Source organism: Python bivittatus, unplaced genomic scaffold (assembly GCF_059951505.1).
Source record: "Python bivittatus isolate LINGU-HERP-01145 unplaced genomic scaffold, Pbiv_v1 ctg000010_np1212, whole genome shotgun sequence".
NCBI classification, from domain to species: Eukaryota; Metazoa; Chordata; class Lepidosauria; order Squamata; family Pythonidae; genus Python; species Python bivittatus.
Window position 1 is genome coordinate 1,284,448 of NW_028277029.1, and position 16,934 is coordinate 1,301,381.

The 16,934-nt window shown below is 41.9% G+C and overlaps 1 long non-coding RNA gene across 2 annotated transcripts; it reads right to left on the bottom strand.

Annotated features, from left to right (window-relative positions):
- Positions 1 to 4,683: 4,683 nt before the first annotated feature.
- LOC112540444 (uncharacterized) lies at positions 4,684 to 16,934 on the bottom strand. Of its 2 annotated transcripts, none has more exons than XR_003084530.2 (5): positions 16,781 to 16,934; positions 16,149 to 16,251; positions 13,326 to 13,395; positions 9,055 to 9,164; positions 4,684 to 5,216 (listed from the first exon to the last, which is right to left on the bottom strand). It is a non-coding gene; the product is annotated as an uncharacterized LOC112540444 (long non-coding RNA). The 2 variants fall into 2 exon arrangements; XR_003084529.2 differs by lacking the exon at positions 4,684 to 5,216 and adding an exon at positions 6,274 to 7,247.

Consider the following 16,934-nt stretch of genomic DNA (forward strand, 5'->3'; position numbering starts at 1 on the left):
CTTTAGGTAGATTATTTTTTTAATTTAAGTTTTACATTGATGTTAATGTTTTCTTTCAAGAAAAATGTACTGGATCTGGAATTAGGCCATACTGTGTTTACACAAAAAAAATTAACAATCTTATTTTTAGCAGTGCAGAGAGCTAAGGTTAAAAAAAGTAATAGAAAAAAAATTGTATAGTGGAAAGGTTGCTGCTTTGTTGATCCTTCAGGAGACCGTTGATCGAGGAACATGTTTTGGTAAACGTTTTGTCTATATTTATTTAGAAAATGTGATTCTGCTTCTATTTTTAAATCTTAGCTTGGTTTAAGTTTTGGAGAGTTTTCTTCACAGAAGAATGCATGAGCTTCTGTGCAACACCAATTTCCCTTTGTCATCTGCAACCAGGGAAGCGAGGAGAAGACCCGCAGGGACTGAGACTGCCACAGAGGAGGTCTGTTGTGTTGACAGTATGATCAGCCACTTCTCACAGTGATATTTTCAAAAATATATATATTTCGGTACAATATATTCTGCAAAAAATGTGAGGCCCAGAGTGAAGAGATGGGTTAGGATTGAACTAGTAGACTTCCTTGGCCATTACAGTTTGCTTTTACTACAGCCACTCAGTCCCAGGCTCTTCCCCACCTCAGCCCTCTCCATGCTTTTTGGCAAACTTGCAAAGCTCAGCATTGTGCTCCAGAAACCTAGAAGGTCTGCAGACTTCTCCAGAAAAAATGGTCTCTGAAGCCCCTCCTAAAATATCCTAGATGAGACATTATATTCCTATTGAAGTTAATACTTCCAACGTGGCTGTCAGAACCATCTGTTCACAACAGGAATCTGCTACACCTTCTCTTGAGTTTAGTTTTGCAAATTGACACTACTGGAAAAACGAACAAAGCCTGATTGCACTTCCCCTCAACTTCCCAAGAGAGAATGAGCAAAGGAGAGTTGCCTAGAGAGAAGTCAAACCCTATGGAAGTGTTGGCACGTCGATGTCCATTGCTTCAGACCGACAATAATCTGGAAGACCTCAGGAGGAAATTCTCAATGCTTTCTCAGAGAAACTAGAGCTTTGCTCACAAAGCTGGTCTACAAAAATATCTCTTTCTAGCCTTTGCCAGCTTTTAATGTAGAATGGATAAGACGGTACAGCTGTAAAGGTTAGACCCTAACCCTCATTATTCTACTTACCCGTTCTCCCCTTCCATTTGCCCCCCACCCTAAAGAAACAAAAGTAAAGATGAACAGACCTGGGTTTTCAGTTGCATAGTACACCAGGAGGCAGGCACTACCAGACAGGATATACACTGTGCAAAAATAGAGAATTCCCCCACCCCCAGGGGTGGGGTGGAAGTCATGCAAAACCCCATACATGGGGGCATGGCATCATGTAACATCCATATTGCTCTGCTCTGAGAGCTTAAGGGAAGGCGGACTGCATATCCCATTCTGATAGGCTTGAGTTTGCAATCAGGACCCACAATACTTGTGCCAAGGACATATTAAATGCACAATTGCAGATAATTCTGATAAGAAAAAAGAAGGAAGAAACCAATGTGGCTACAGAGAAGGAATAAAGAAGGCCTATAACACATTTTTTCAAAGTGTGTTCCAGAGAACCCAAGAGTTCCATGAGGAGTTGGTGGATTTCCATGAGCAACCAAAAAAAAAAGGAAAATGAAAAATCTCACTCTAACGCAGCCAGCTTTTTATCACTAGAGCTTTGCTTCTTGATAAGAGGTTCTGGGAATTTTTTTTTTTAAACTACCTGACTCCCCAGCCAGAAAACCCTGGCCTAAAAATAAGGATGGATACATCTAAGGAAGGAAAAGAGGGCCAGGTGGAAAGGAAAAGTACAGAGAAGTGGTGTGGAAGTACAGAACTGATGTCAAGAAAAGGAAAGTTCAGAATGAGCTGTGGCTGGCAACATTTATTTATTAAATTTATGTGGCCACCCAACTGAAACGTCGTAGCTCTGGGTGGCATAAAATAGACCCCAAAATGAAAAGAAGATAAACAATTCCAATAGAATTCAGACATTAACAGGCAACCAGAAACTCACATTCGTACATTCCCATCAGATGGGAACCCCAATCATACCTCCCTCAAAACCTGAGGAAACATCCAAGTTTTTACTGTCTTTCTGAAGACCAACAGGGTCAGGGCCAACGATATCTAGGGGGGTGGGGAGCGGGAATTCTTCCAGGTGCCTCAGTGGAAATGGTGCACCTCCTAGGTCCCAGCAGATGGCACTGAGCCAAAGTGTGTCCTACCTATTGCAGCATGTAGGTCAGGCCAACACTAACCATCCCACAGATGACCCCATCCTGTATCATGTAGGATGGGATGTAAGACACCCAGGTAAGATGAAGCACCCATAGGTTGCTAAGAATAACTAAAAGAGCTTCTTTAGATACTTATATTCAAAAGGAAAAAGAAGAAAATAATATCACAGCTGCTCTGTGAAGCTGTCAAAATGCTGTCAGAAACAAAGAAAAGGGAGAACCACTCAGTAGCTGTTTTCTCCCACAAGGAGGTGTGTGTTCCTTCAGACAACTGAGAACAGCAAAGCAAAGGGACAGGGTTGAAGTTTTCAGTTAAGACATGGTGCAGTACTGCATCTTAACCTCAAGTTTAAATCATTGGGACCAGATGAATTGAAGGACCAAGTGGATGGTCTGGCCAAGTTCTCCAGCATTGTTGTTGAGAAACCCTGGAAATCAGTGAAGTGTTTGATGCCTGGAGGAGAACAAAATGATCTTCATCTTCAAAAAAGGGGAAATGGAGGCTCTGGAGAACTTCAATGCCTGAGAAGATTTTAGAGTCTGGTCTGGAAGCACCTTGAAAACAATACATCAGGATGGATCTGTCCAGTCTTTCCAGACTAAACTCACTCATTTTCTTGATGATGTAAGTTCTTTAAAAAGAGCCAGTTTGGCGACAATGGCAAAGCACTTCTGCAGCGATTAGCCCAGGCAGTCGCCAGGAGTCAAGACTGACTCCAAGACACCAAAACAAAAAGCAAAAAACACCCCACACCCTTCTTTAATAGATTTTGGGAGTGCTGAAGACATAACATATCTTGATTTTATCAAATCATTTCACAAAGTACCCCATGACATGTTGATTAGCAAGCTGGTTAAGTGTGGGCTAGATAACAGGACAATTAAGTGGATACAGAACTGATTGAAAATTGTTCCCAGAGAGTGTTCATCCGTGGTTCCTCCTCCAATTGGAGAGTGCTACTGAATGGGGTGCTACAAAGGTCAGTCCTGGGCCCTCCACGCTTAAATATATTTGTTAATGGCTTGGACAAAGAGGTAGAGGGAACTTTGTCAGATTTGCAGATAACCTATACCATAGAAGTAAAAAATGTGAGGGAATTCCTGGAAGCCTGGTATTCAGACAAGGCAGCCATCCACAGGCACATAGAGATAAAGAACATCTGCACACTATTCACAATAAAAAGGAATCAAAAGATCAGAACATCTCCTCACCAGCGATCATCACCCAGATAAGCAGAGATTAACACCAAGATTATCACCAGACACCAATCAAGCAGCAAACAATACCCTAATCGAGAAACTATGGTAAGGGGCGGGGCACAGAAACACACACCCACCTGCACTGGCAGGGCATGTCACAGTATATAAACAGAGAGCAAATCCCACCCCATTCTCGGACTGAAGATGTTACCTAGCTGGGTAACGAAATGTTTGCAAGAAAACAACCAAGCTCAGAGAACCACAAGGACTCCATACTATCATTATTCTGTTTTAAGAATTTTCATCTTTTAGAACATAAAAATTACAGCTGAGTGACCACTTTTGAAGGACACTATAGATCAATGGGTGTTGGAGCTTCAATTTGTGCATCCTTGGTCTATAGGATTCAGAAAATTGAAATTTTTGCAAGATTTCAGAGATTGTCCCCCTCCAGAGATCTTATCTCTGTCCAAGATCTTATTAAGACTTCTTCAGCAGATGGAATTTATCTTTTGATCCTTTTGTAGCATTCTTCTATATTTTGCTAGGTTTTAACCTTTGCTCCCTGAATTTCAAATGCAGTAATAGCTTTATTTAAAGGCAGTCTATGAAAGTTATTAAGGCTTTTCCCCAAAGTTTAAGGAATGAACAAAACTGTCTACACAAGTTCTGGTTCAGCAGATTTGTATAACTTCTAACATTCCTGAAAGTGTATTTATCCCCAATATTTTAAGAAACCATGAGCAGAATTAATTTAGAGTTTGGGTTAGAGTAAATTAAATTAAATTAAATTAATTTAATTTGATAAGAGCTTTCTATTTGAGCTAAAGAGAATCTGTATATATGAAAGACCTTATTCTTTCTACAACTGTCTCTTTTTAGTAAAGTTTGGAACCAAATGCCAAATTCATACACGTGGGAAGAGATTTGTTATATCTGGGTTAATTGTAATTACAGAAAAGTCTGAAGCTCTTCCGGTTATTCTGGACTGGAAAAAGTGTGAAGCCAATAAATAATTGATTCTTGAATAGGATTGATGCTGAACAGAGAAAAACATTTAAACGCTAGTAGTATATAATATTCCTCCAAACATCATCAACTCAGATTTTTCAATTATTGTAGCCATAAAATTGAGATTTATGGATGGGAGGGAGGGAAAAATAAAAACTCTGCTCAAGCTTTTGGTAAAGTACAGTGATAAAATGTTCTTTTAATTTTTTTTTTACATGATTGTGTTTCTCAGGCATAAAATTTAAGAAGAGAGTGTTCTCTGCTCTAACGCATAAAAAGAAATCATGAGTTATTGACTTGCTGAACTTTCTTTTAACAGAAAATAAATCAGCTGTTAGACCAACGCATTGATCTGTATATGAAAATAGTGACTTTTGGGTGTTTTGTGCTTTGCACAAAGATGCTTTTGCAGGTCTGCAGCTGTTCATTTCTACAAAAGCCGCGAATCCGGGTAAGGGTATACTCATGTTTGCAAATCCCAGATCCATTCGCGTTTGAATAATACACTCCAAACAGCTGACCTAACCGTAAGTATTTCTACTTGCTGGGAGAAGTGGCTTTATTTCCATCTTTCAGAATTGTAAGTAAAAGGGGCATGGAAGATCATTTAATGCCAACTTTAGAAAAGTTCTAAAGTTTCTTTAGAAAAAGAAACGACAGTAGAAGTCTCAGTCACCAGGATGCCCCCTCCCCAAAAGAAGCCGTTCTGCTGAATTTCCAGTTGTCAACATCCCTCTGCAGGAGAAAAGGGAGATCAGTCAAGTTTCAGTCAGGGCTGCTGGAATTTATTCCAACCCGCCTCACCGCCCACGGCCCTCGCAATGTCCCTGTTTCTCAGTCACGCTGGAGGAGGTGACAGGACGCCTGGCATCGCTTCATTTCTCTTCTGCAACCTGAATGATGCCACCCCGTCTATTTGCATGCGTGTAAAGTGATCTTGGGGATCTTTTTAGCTTTGCTACTTGATTTAATCATTTCCTTTTTTATATATAAATTTTATTAAAGATTTTACAAAGAACATAAAGACTAATATGAACTAATAGAGAGTAAGAAGAGCAAAGAAGAAGTAAGAAAAGGTGTAAAAAGAGAAAACAAAAAGAAAAAGGAAGAAGAAACTTCCAATTTCTTTTGCAGCAAATACAAATACAATTACAAAATTAACTTTTACTCCACGATTACCAAAAAAGCTCACTTTTTTCTATTATCCATTTTTTTTCCTATTATCCATTTTTTTCCTAATCCTCAAACCCGCAAATATTAAGTGCATTTTTTTTTTCATTTCATGCAAAAAGTCTATAAAGAGTTTCCAGTCAGTCATAAATGTAGATATTGTTTTTTCTCTAATCAAGGAAGTCAATCTTGCCATCTCTGCAAGTTCCATCATCTTCACCAACCATTCCTCCATTGTGGGCAGTGCCAAACCTTTCCACTTTTGAGCATATAATAATCTTGCTGCAGTTGTTATATATAAAAACAAAGTTCTATGATTTTTTGGTAGCTGTCTATCCATTAGTCCCAAAAGAAAGTCTCTGGTTTCAGTTGTACTTTAACCTTTAAAATCTTCTAAATTAGTGTATGTATTTGTATCCAATTTTATTCGCTTTTTTACATATCCACCAAACATGGTAAAATGCCCCTTCATGTTGTTCACGTTTCCAGCAAAGATTTGAAGTACCTTTATACATTCTAGACAGTTTCTAGACAAATACCAACAATACCTCATTTTATAAAAATTCTCTTTAAGGCTAGAACCTAATGTAAATTTCAATCTTTTCAACCACATATTTTCCCATTGATCTATTTGCATATTATAGCCAAAATTTATAGCCCATGTTATCATACATTATTTCACTTCTTCTTCTTCTGTCTCATATTTCAGCAAAAGTTTATACATTTTAGCAATAAAATGATCATCATCAGTACACAACTCTATTTCAAACTCAGTCTTACTTTGTTCAAAACCATAAGATCTTTTATCCACTTTAAACCTTTCTGATAATTGCCCATAAGAAAGCCATTGACAAGAATATCCTGTGGTCAAATCTTCCCCTGAGAAAATTCTAGTACATCATATGATTTCTTCACCTTCGAAAGAAGCGACAAATCGGATAAAATTTATTTATTTCTTGGTCCAGCCTAGTTTGTGCACAAGCAAGTGAGGAACTGTGCACATAACTGCCTTCAACATGAATTCTGAGTGCAATTCATATCACATAGCACCATACACGATCCCACTGGCTGAATGTTATTGCTTGAGCCGTCAGCTTCTCCCATTTGTCCCCGCCGTCAAAGCAAATTCTTTACGCAACTCCATTGATGGTGCTGAATGAATTAGTGAATAAACAAAAACTGCAACCACAGGAAGCCCTTTCGAAACCTCCTCTGTGTTATAATTCCAGGTTTTATTGTACCCGAGGAATGGCTTTTAAACAAATAAAATGATTCCTTGGAATAACACTTCTCCAATTCAGTTGGACAGAGGGAGAAATGTTTAAAGTCAATCATGTTCACAAATGAATTTCTCAGAAGTACAAAAAACGTTCATGAGCCCTGTGAATCAGACTGCACGGCTCAAGTTTACGAGCTATAAATTCTCTTCTTGGAACTTGGAGAAGGAGACTTGACCCTCTCGACGACTGTCGGTTACAGTTTGGCTGGGAAATAAAGGAGCTGGCCGAGCGACAGATGCATTTGCATCCGAGATGTCCTTGGTCCTGGCATGCCATGTTTGGGACCCGCAGCCAAGATATAAACCAGAACATATTTCTGCAATCGGAGAGGACATGTTTATCCATTATTTCTATATTTTACTTTATAGGCTATCTACGTGGGCATTCTGTGAGCCCTGTTAAAAACTACATCTTCCATGTCTAAACATGAGCTTAATAGGCTTTTTCTTGTCCATGTTTTATTGACGCTTTGGCTGCATTAAGTCCATTATCTCATATTCTTTGGAAGCAACACTTTGGACCAATCAAAGAATGTCTCTTCTATTTCTGGAATTTGAACTATATTGATTCAGAAATCAGAGTACTTCTAAGATGATTTCATTTTTAAGAAGAATGCTTATCATTCCAAGTTTCTGGTCCTTCTTTCCTCTGGTGCCCAAAAGGGAAGATGGACATCTGTCTGGCTAGGGGCTTTCTGTAGGCATATGGCTGCCTAGATTATCTGGCCATCAGGTCCAGCAACCATACCCCTTCATGAAGGCCATTTATACCGTACATTTACCATAAATACCATTGAACTTTCTATTTTAGTTCAGTTTTTTTAAAAGTATCATTTGACTTTCATTCTTATTTCTTCTGTCCTCAGATCTACGAAAGATAGAAGGAGAAGAAGAACTGAGGCAGTGTGATTATTCTGAGGGCTGTAGAGAAATGGAAGACCTGAAGACTTGGGAGCAGAAGGAGAGAGGGAGAGGGTTACACCTTTTCTTCCTTAAGCTACTTTATGTTCAGAAAAGCTAGGAAGGTTATCAGCATTAATGGGAAGGATCCTGTTAATTCCAGAAATGATGGGGTGAACGTTCTTGTGGAATGGGAAAGCAGAAAACAAATCAGATAGCTAGATGGATGAGAAAGGGGGAGGGGGAGAGAGACTGGTAGATCAAAGAAATGAAGAAAGAAGATGCCAGGTCCCAAGGTGCTATAGAATATAAAAAAGTCATAGTATGCAGATCTGTATATTTTAAGTTTTGTGTCAAACTTAGAATCTGTAAGTTATAATCCTCCGATAGAATGCAGTTCAAAACATGTTAAAACTCTTGACAAAATGTTGGCGTGCAGCATTGTTGTGTCTTGCCTTTGAGATGTTTGTTTGATGGTGGCCATGCTCCACCTGATTGATCTTCTGGTGATCAGCCATCAGAGTCCCTTTTGCCTCATATCCTCTTATCATGTTCCTATTATAACCCAATTCTAGGTGCTGTTTTTTAAAGTTTAGGAGACCAAGATTCCCCTTCACTAGCAGGTCCTGTGTGCCAGGAATGGATAAGACACGTGCCAAAACCTACAGGCTCCTGGCCCTGGCGTGTGGCTTCATCCTGCTGAGGAGCAATAATTTGACACCTCTGAAACAGCGAGGCCTCCAGCTCTGACAACTGCAGCCTTGTTCTCTATCCCCCAAGCCATTCAAATCCATTACAGAAAAATCACAGTCAGCAACATCCACAGTAGATCCCCCGACCCCTCCACCTTAGCAGGTCACTCACTGCTCTAATGTGAGCTCAGATATACTCTGTGGTATCACTGGTGAGTTTTTCATTTATTTTTCCATGCTTACAGTGCCTACACAGAATGAAACTCTCTCTTTTTTTAGACGCCAGCCCAACTTATTCAAGAATACTTTTGACAGCTGCCAAGTAATTTAGAACGATACCTTCTTAACACCTTCTCAAAACAGACCTGACAACTCAAAGAAGAAAGGGTCTCTCCCTTGACCTCTAACTATTATTTAGAAATGCTAAACCCAACCAGAAGTATTCATTTCATGGGCATATGGTAGATTTCTCCCCCTAAATCCCTAGAGAGGCTTCACATGATTTCAGATGAGAAGGCAGAGGCCCACTAACCTTGGTTCTCTGTCAACTTTAGTTGTTCTTTTGGCTCCTGAACTCCATCAGATGAATTAACAGGACCAATGATGGTCCCATTAGTGGATGGGGACCCTCTTTTTCTTTGTCTGTGAAAGGCAAAATATAGAAACAGTTAAAAAGAAGGAGCCTATCAGAGGTTCATTGTATTATTGTGGGTCCTCCCCCACCGCATTTTGAACAAGGTAATTTTCTTTTAAAGATTAGAAATAAACTACCTACTTTCAGTTTGATGGACAAATATGCCAACAAATCAGAGGAATGCTCATGGAATCTCCATGAGTCTCAGGACTCGTAGCAGAGACTGTAACGCCGTGTCTAGAAACTGTAGCACTTCCACACATACAACCAAAAGTAGGGATCTGGTGTGTGGATGACACCTTCATTATAATAAAAAAGGAACAACTAGGGAAGACACATGAAACAATCAACAATAATAAATGTCTGCAAGCAAACAACCAAGCTCAGAGAGCACCAAGGACTCCACAGATGGGAAATTATTTAAGAAAAAAATAAGTATGAATCGGAGTGTCTCCCCACCCTACCCCCACCCATCTATCCCCCAACTCAGCAAAGTTTCCTTTTCATGGATGCAGTATGTGAGGGGGGTGGGTCTAGGAACAGTCCCATGCTTGCAGGTGACCAAGAGACGGCTCTTGTCCTTGCACAGGGTGAAGAGCACCCAAGAGCAAATCCATTCCCCAGAGGGAACTGCAGATTCTGGAGTGGCATCTTCACGTCCCCATCTGTCTTCTCTACCTTCTCACTGTCATTTCCTGTTTACCTTGCTGGAAATGGACATCAGCCACTAGGAGGGAATTTTATCTGCACCCCTGCCTGATTGACTCCAGCAAGCATGTTTTTAGTTGTCCCTTAACAATGGAGCTGCTTTGTGATGGTCACTCTGTTCTAAGCTATTCTTCTCTAAGCACAGTCATAACTTGGTCCTGCACTGGGCGCATTGTTGAGGTAAGTAGGTGACACCCTCTGAACCTGGAATTGGGAGGCCCTTCACAAACCAGAGGGTCAAACTGCAAAGCTCCAGTCAAGCTTGGGGGGTTGACACACTGGTTCACAACAAAGTGCAAGATCTGCCCACACGTGGTTGGGTGCACACTGCAGACCTTATCCAGTACTGGAGGAATGGATCGGCGTGCTATAGTTCATCTAATCCCTTGCAAGCCTGAACTGAATGAAGTTGCAGCCAAGTGGTTTCTCAACAGCCCTCAATAGCCGTGTGATGCATTCTGTATAGTCTGCCCTTCTTACTCCAAGCCCTCCTGGATGCTGCCTGTGCAAGGGAGGCCTGGGTGCCACCCCAGCCTCAGCCTGTAACAGTTGTTATGTTGCTGCAGTATATATGCAGGCAGGAAAGCTGATCCCGGGCATCTCATAAACCCTGTTTCTTGAACCTTCGCTGCTTAGCCATTCATGATGTGCTTCATGCAGCATCTGCCACATTCTTCAAGAACATACAACCCCATCATGCAGCTACCTCCATCATCTCTCACGTCTTACTCCCCAACACTCCGGGAATTTTGATTAGCAATATTTAACCTTGTTCTTCTTGGGAAAATCTCAAAGTATGCTTAGTTGTTGCTTTAATGAGAGCTGAAGCAGGGATGTGCCAGATGAACAGGGATCTAGATGACAGAAATATGCAGGCAAGCAGCATATTTCAGGATGATTGAAAGAGCTGTATGGAGGACGGTAAGGTGGGAGGTATGTACCTTCCATGGATTGAAGAAAGTATCATAGCATTTTCGACATTTGCAAAGAGCTAGCACCTAATAGTGGGCTAAGTAGTTGATCAAGAAGTAGGCTCTGCTTAGATGGCCATAAAAGGACTTCTAACTTGCTGTCATTTGACCAAGCAAGCAAGCCACAATCTCAGAGAAGGACACATGCCTTCAACCCTCCTTTTTTTGCTGATCTCACCCCAGGTGCAATGGTCCAGGCGCAGTGGAATCTTCTGTAAAACCTCTTCCAAAGATTTCAGACAGTGGAGATTTCTAATTCTCTGAAATGGTGCTATTATGGTCTGCCCAATGTGAGAAATGTTACCAGGTTAGTGCAGCCAGTCCCTATTAGGAGCCCAATGATTTGATAGCAGAGGAGATGTTGCAGCTCCCCCATACTTTGCTTGCGGAAGATCCCAGATTCAACCCCAGCATCTCCAAGCTGAGTTAGGAAAGACTTCTTCTGCCTGGGAATGGCCATCAATCAGCACCGGCTCATCTGAACTAAGTACATCTACAGCTGGGTCAGTTGGATTCGCCCACTCCCGCTCTTCTTCCTTTTAGCTGTTTGGTGGCAATGCGTTTAATACTTGCTGTGTTACATCACATATTCTATTCTTTTTAAAATGTATTTATGGCATGCCAGTGGTTGAGTCTAGGTAGCAGAATGAGCTATGTGATGGCGATGGATAAACGGCCAGATCAGAGCTTTTCATTCTGAGCTACAATTTGGCTGAAAGCTGCCAGTGAGGTCACTTTTCTCAACATCATTAATCCAGCCCTTCCTTCAGCTACACACCATATTCACACAGCATTATATTTTATCCAGATTAGTTAAAGCTCAAGGCATTTCTGAACTGCAACCCAACCTTCCTCCTTTGAAAATCTTGTTGGATTCATGCTGTGCAACTGAGCTGCAGCGGAAAGTAGCTGTAAGTGCTTTTAAGGAATGCTGACTTTCCTTGTATGTTCTGGCAGACGACTGGGATGGAAGGAAACTGTCACCCTTTGGGAATGAAAATCAAAGCCAACCTGGATGGAGCCAAAGCTGATCTTTCCTGGCTGCTTCTAAAACAAAGTCCACCAATCTGATCTCATTCCTAGAAAACCAGCAGCAACCAGGGATCTCTCTCCATAACAGGGTAGATTCCGAGGTTCACTTTTCAGAGCTGATGGCTCTCCTAAGATACGGGGTCAACAGTTTTAGCAGCTCTTGAATATTTTCATACTAAATAAAATGACAGCTTCGTAGTCTTTACATAACATTTGCTCCCAACTCATCTAATGTTTTTTATTCTGCCATTTGATCCACCTTTCACTTTCCAGTTCTGATGACCTCGAGGTGGGCCTGCCTTTCCTGAAGAGATGGGGAACTCAGGCAAATCAAGGGCCAGTGATGCTGAGGGTGGGGTTTGGGGAAGAGGAAAGCCTCTCTGAATCTCTGCCTTCCCTCAACCCCTCCTCCTGCCAGAAAGAGGAGCGGATCTTCCTCTCTCAGTAGAGCAAGAGGAGTATCTCTTCTTAGTGCATCTTGACATTCTGGGCACTCTGACTCTTACTAACAATGGGTAGATGTCATCAGGCCTTCCCTGAAGCTGCGTGGGCAGCTGGATAGCCCCGTTCTGTGCCCGTATGGAAGAGAAGAAAATCCAGGAATAATGCAGCATTGCGGGGGGCCATTGAGTCCATGGGGCCTGACCTCGTGCTCCATCCAGGAACCCAAATGAAAGCTTCTCAGACAAGTGCCTGTCTACCCTCTGATTGCTTTGTTGGATGTGCTCAATCACAGTATCTACTGTCAAACTGCTCTTATTTTTTTGATGCTTTTTCCAAACACGGTTGGAATCTGTTGCCTGGAACTTAAATCCATTATTCCATGTCCTGCATTCTGAAACATGAGGAAACAGGCCTTGATCAGTTCCTGTGTGACATTCTGCAAAGCTGAAAGGGCAATTCCACCACCACCTCTACCACCACGGTGGTCATTCCTCAAGGATATACTTACCCAGCTCCTCCAACCTATCTTCCACGCTCTTAGTTTCTACTTGCGGCTTAATTCCACTTCAGCATTTGCCAGTCAGCCTTTACCCAACTCTTGGAAATGTGGGGTTAAATGCACCTAGATTGACTTGAGAAGCTAAGTTCTCCCAACTCCAATGAGCAGAGAATTCTGGGATATATGCGGACCCATCAACGCCTGTCTCCGCTGCTTTCCATGCGCACCAATCAATGATTGTTCTTGCTTCAGTGGTTCTGAACATGATCCGATGCCGAGCACAGCTGCAGCAGAGAAACCCTTTTGTTTCCTTCTAGCGCCAAGACCCCGTTTACATCATTCTTCCCTCTTCTGTGGAACTACCGACTGATCGTGTTCGTGCTGTTGCAGCAGAAGGTCCTCTGCCATTCTGTGCAGTTTACCGAAACCATTGGTATTTAAGAAACATTAATTTCAACTTATTAGCATATTGAGGATGCCAAAACAACTTCTGCTTAATTCAGAACGATTCTTACCTTCACATGGGCCTGCATTCTCTCTTAATATTGCAGCATTCTTGATCTTCCTCTTCCTCTGTCTCTCACACTAGTAAGGTGAAAATTAACATAAATTTGAATAAGAACCCGTTTTCAGTTACGTGACTAAAATTCCTCCAATCAACAGCAAAACTTTTCAGCTCCGTGGAGTGAAGATGGAACAGGTGGTGCCTGTTCAGAGCCTCCTGTTAGGTCAGCCGGTTCTTTGGATGACTTTCATCCTTGTGTGCAAGGACATCCTGTGCAAGGAAGCCTTCGCTGTCATTTGAAGGAGCCAACTTGGAAACAAAAACATGCTTGAACATTAAATTTCATTGCTTATCCATACAGCATTCAGAGGTATGCAGGAATTCAAAGAGAATAGTGTTATAAACAAAAAGGGAACTAACTGTGTCTGCAGATTGAGAATGCATCATCATCATCATCATCATCATCATTATTATTATTATTATTCATCCTACAATTTGAAAGGCATGCAATATTCTCATACCACCAACGTACATCAACAACATTTACCAACTAGGCAGAAACCCAGAAGTGTTAATGCTTTAAAAAATCCTGCGCTTGGCTAAAAAGAAAATAAGAAAGTGAACCCAAACCATCAGGAAATTGTGATTCCTGCCCCACTGAAATGAAGGAGACTCCTGTCTGTCTCGTTTTTTAATTGGGAACATTTTCCAAAGGATTGTGCCTTCACTAAGCAAACGATCTGCCTTTTCAAAAATTGCCCTCTTTTCATAAAAGGCCATAAATTAATTTTTGATGGGAGTGCAAAAACTGTATAAATCAGGAATGCTAATCTCAACAGCACTGCCCTTGGTAGTTCTGCACATCCTGTAAGAGGCTTTTTGTCACAAATTCCGTGGAATCTCAGCGAAGTTCCACATCCATATTCACACAGGCTGAACACAGGGATTTCTCCACCTAGATCTGGCAAATGGGAATACTCTTAGGATACATTAAGGCACCCGAGGTGCCCATAAAAACCTCCCCAGCACCCAAAAATGCAAAGGTGGGCCCAGAAGGTGAACTCTCCAACTCCAGCAATGCCCTGGGGGCTCAGGAGGGCTCTGAAAGGGTGGCTAGAAAAGGGTGCAAATTACAGGTTGTCCACAGAAGAACGCACCTCTCCCAACAGACAGCAACCTCTACGTGGTGCTCATTGTTAAGACTTTTCATTCAGTGGCCAGAAGTGCTGAAAAGCAGAGGTTTCCTTGCAAGGTGAGCAGAGACCTGCTCTTCTTCTCATTCCCAAGTGAGCCCCCTCAGCAGAAGTCCCCGATAGCAAAGACTACAGAGGGCATGGCTGGATAATTCGGGGCCGCTGTTGGACTACATCTCCCAGCAGCCAAGGCCAAGGGAAGGATCCTACGATATAGCCCACCACAGACCACTTTGCCAATGTTAAAGGAATTGTGAAGAGGGAAGGAAAATGAAGCTGCCACACCCAGAGCAAACCCTTTCAGGAATTTGCAAAGATTGGATTATAGTGTTTGGAAGCTGTTTCAACAAGGGCCTTCAATGGATGTATGCACGTGTGTCAAAAAAGTCAAGAAGGCGTCTTCCCCGTGTGATCAAAGCCCGTACCTCTACCTCTTCCAGGTAGTTACAAGCGCCTTGCAGAACGTTTGGAAAGAGTAATGCCACTGCCGGGGAGAAGGGCTTCTCCAGCGAGGACCTTGTGCATCTGAGAGACGTGTAGGAGAAACAGCTGCTTTGTTTATGCCCTTTGAAGCTTCTAAAGCTGTTCAGTAGATTTGAAAAAATATCTCTAAAGCTCTAGACAAAGTGGGCAATGGAGCTGTTTGAGACATCCTCCTATTAAAGCTAAACATGGAATGTAACCATATCAGAGGTGAGAAAAGAAATGTTTGGAAAGGGAGAGATAGATGGAGAAATTCTAACTGTCACCTGGGTATGTAAACAAAAATAGTGGATCTTAAAGAAAAACAGATGACTTCATTTCCTATTTAATAATTTTATTAAAGGGTATAAATGTGTCAGATGTTCTGGATTCTTTCATAGTGAAAAAAAATGTGCATTTTTAAACAGACCGTGTTTGTTTCCTTTTTTGGCTGCTACCAGTTCAAATCTCTTGAAAGTAGCATTTAATCCCAAGGGTTTATTTTTCTCTTGACTTAAATGCCATGAATTACAAGCAGCTGCATTACTTCCTAAGGCTGACACTAACATTGACAGGATTTGGAAGTTGGGGAGAGCGATATCCTGTTGTGCTCTGGGTCCTCTTGGTGAAGAATCTTAACCTTCAGCCATTTTGGCTCCCCAGTGTAGCTGGAGGGTTTTCTGACCTAACTTGCCCCTTTCTCTTTCTCTCTGAGCCATACTCCATGGCTGCAAGTTACTTACTCACTTCTCAGTCCCACCATATGCACTTGCATTATTGGTTCAACACAGTCAGGAAGTAGACAAGAATGAATTCAAAAGTTTGGTGCCATTTGGTGGACCCCTTCCTCTGCTTGTTTTGAGAACTTTGGTTGATTTCTTGCCCTTTATTTCTTTATTTATTTATTTGGCAACGTGTCCGATTGCCTCTCGGCCACAGTCTCATGAACACAAGATTAACAAGCTCTTTAAAAGCTACTTCCTCTCTAACTGATCCCCTTTCCAATAACACTGTGCAAAACGTAACTTGGATATAAAGTGCAAAGTTATAATTGAAGCACAATAGACAAACACTTAAAGGTATAGCAAGGACAATAAAAAGTAAATGTGTACAAATCTGTTTCAGCAAACAGCTCATAAAGTCAAGAGCCCAACTTGGAAAAAAACGCCTTTGCTTACCTGCAAAAGGAGAAGAGGGGCTTCCTTACAACCTCTGCAGAATTGGTGCTGATGGCGAGAAGGAATTGCTTTCTCAATGATCTTCAAACCCAGGACAGCTGACCTGGAGAAATGCGGGGTTTGAAACATTTTGGTCTCACCTGGTGAAGGACTTGACCCAATGCTTGGAACTGAATCCAGGGAAGCAATTTAAACAATGGAGTTATTATTCACACTGTTTACATTACTCCCTTAATTCCACAGCATTTGGATTTTCTTAATTTTAGGTTTAATGAATAAAATCAGGTTCAAGTGAGCCTTAAACATTCAATTTTTGCAATGTTAAAAAGACAGGGTCCCCCCCCCCCGCCCCCGAAGGGTATTGACATGGCAAAGGAATGCCCGCTGCCTGGGGAGAATGTAATATTCTCTAAGTAAGGTAGTTTTTCAGGGGGAAACCAGGATGTCCCTCACAGGACTTCTGTGGCTGGAGTGAGATCTGGTGGCGGAGAGAAAGCTGCAGAAGAGACCCTCGGCCAGAGCGGATTTCAGGGAAGGATCAGCTCCTCTCTATCACTTTTCTGGCCATTGTGGTTTCTCCACCAGCTCCTCTTCCTCCCCCCTGCTACAGTTTCAGAGGCTCCTGGACCTACTTATTGAGACGGAACTGGCTCTAACCACGAGGCGGATGCCCCACGAGGGGCAGAAGCCGCCTCGGTCTTTCGGCTGAGCAGGACGCAAGCTTAGCAGCCCTGAAGCTTTTGCTTCAATAAACAGAAAGCAGACACCAGGCCAGCGGGTTGCAGG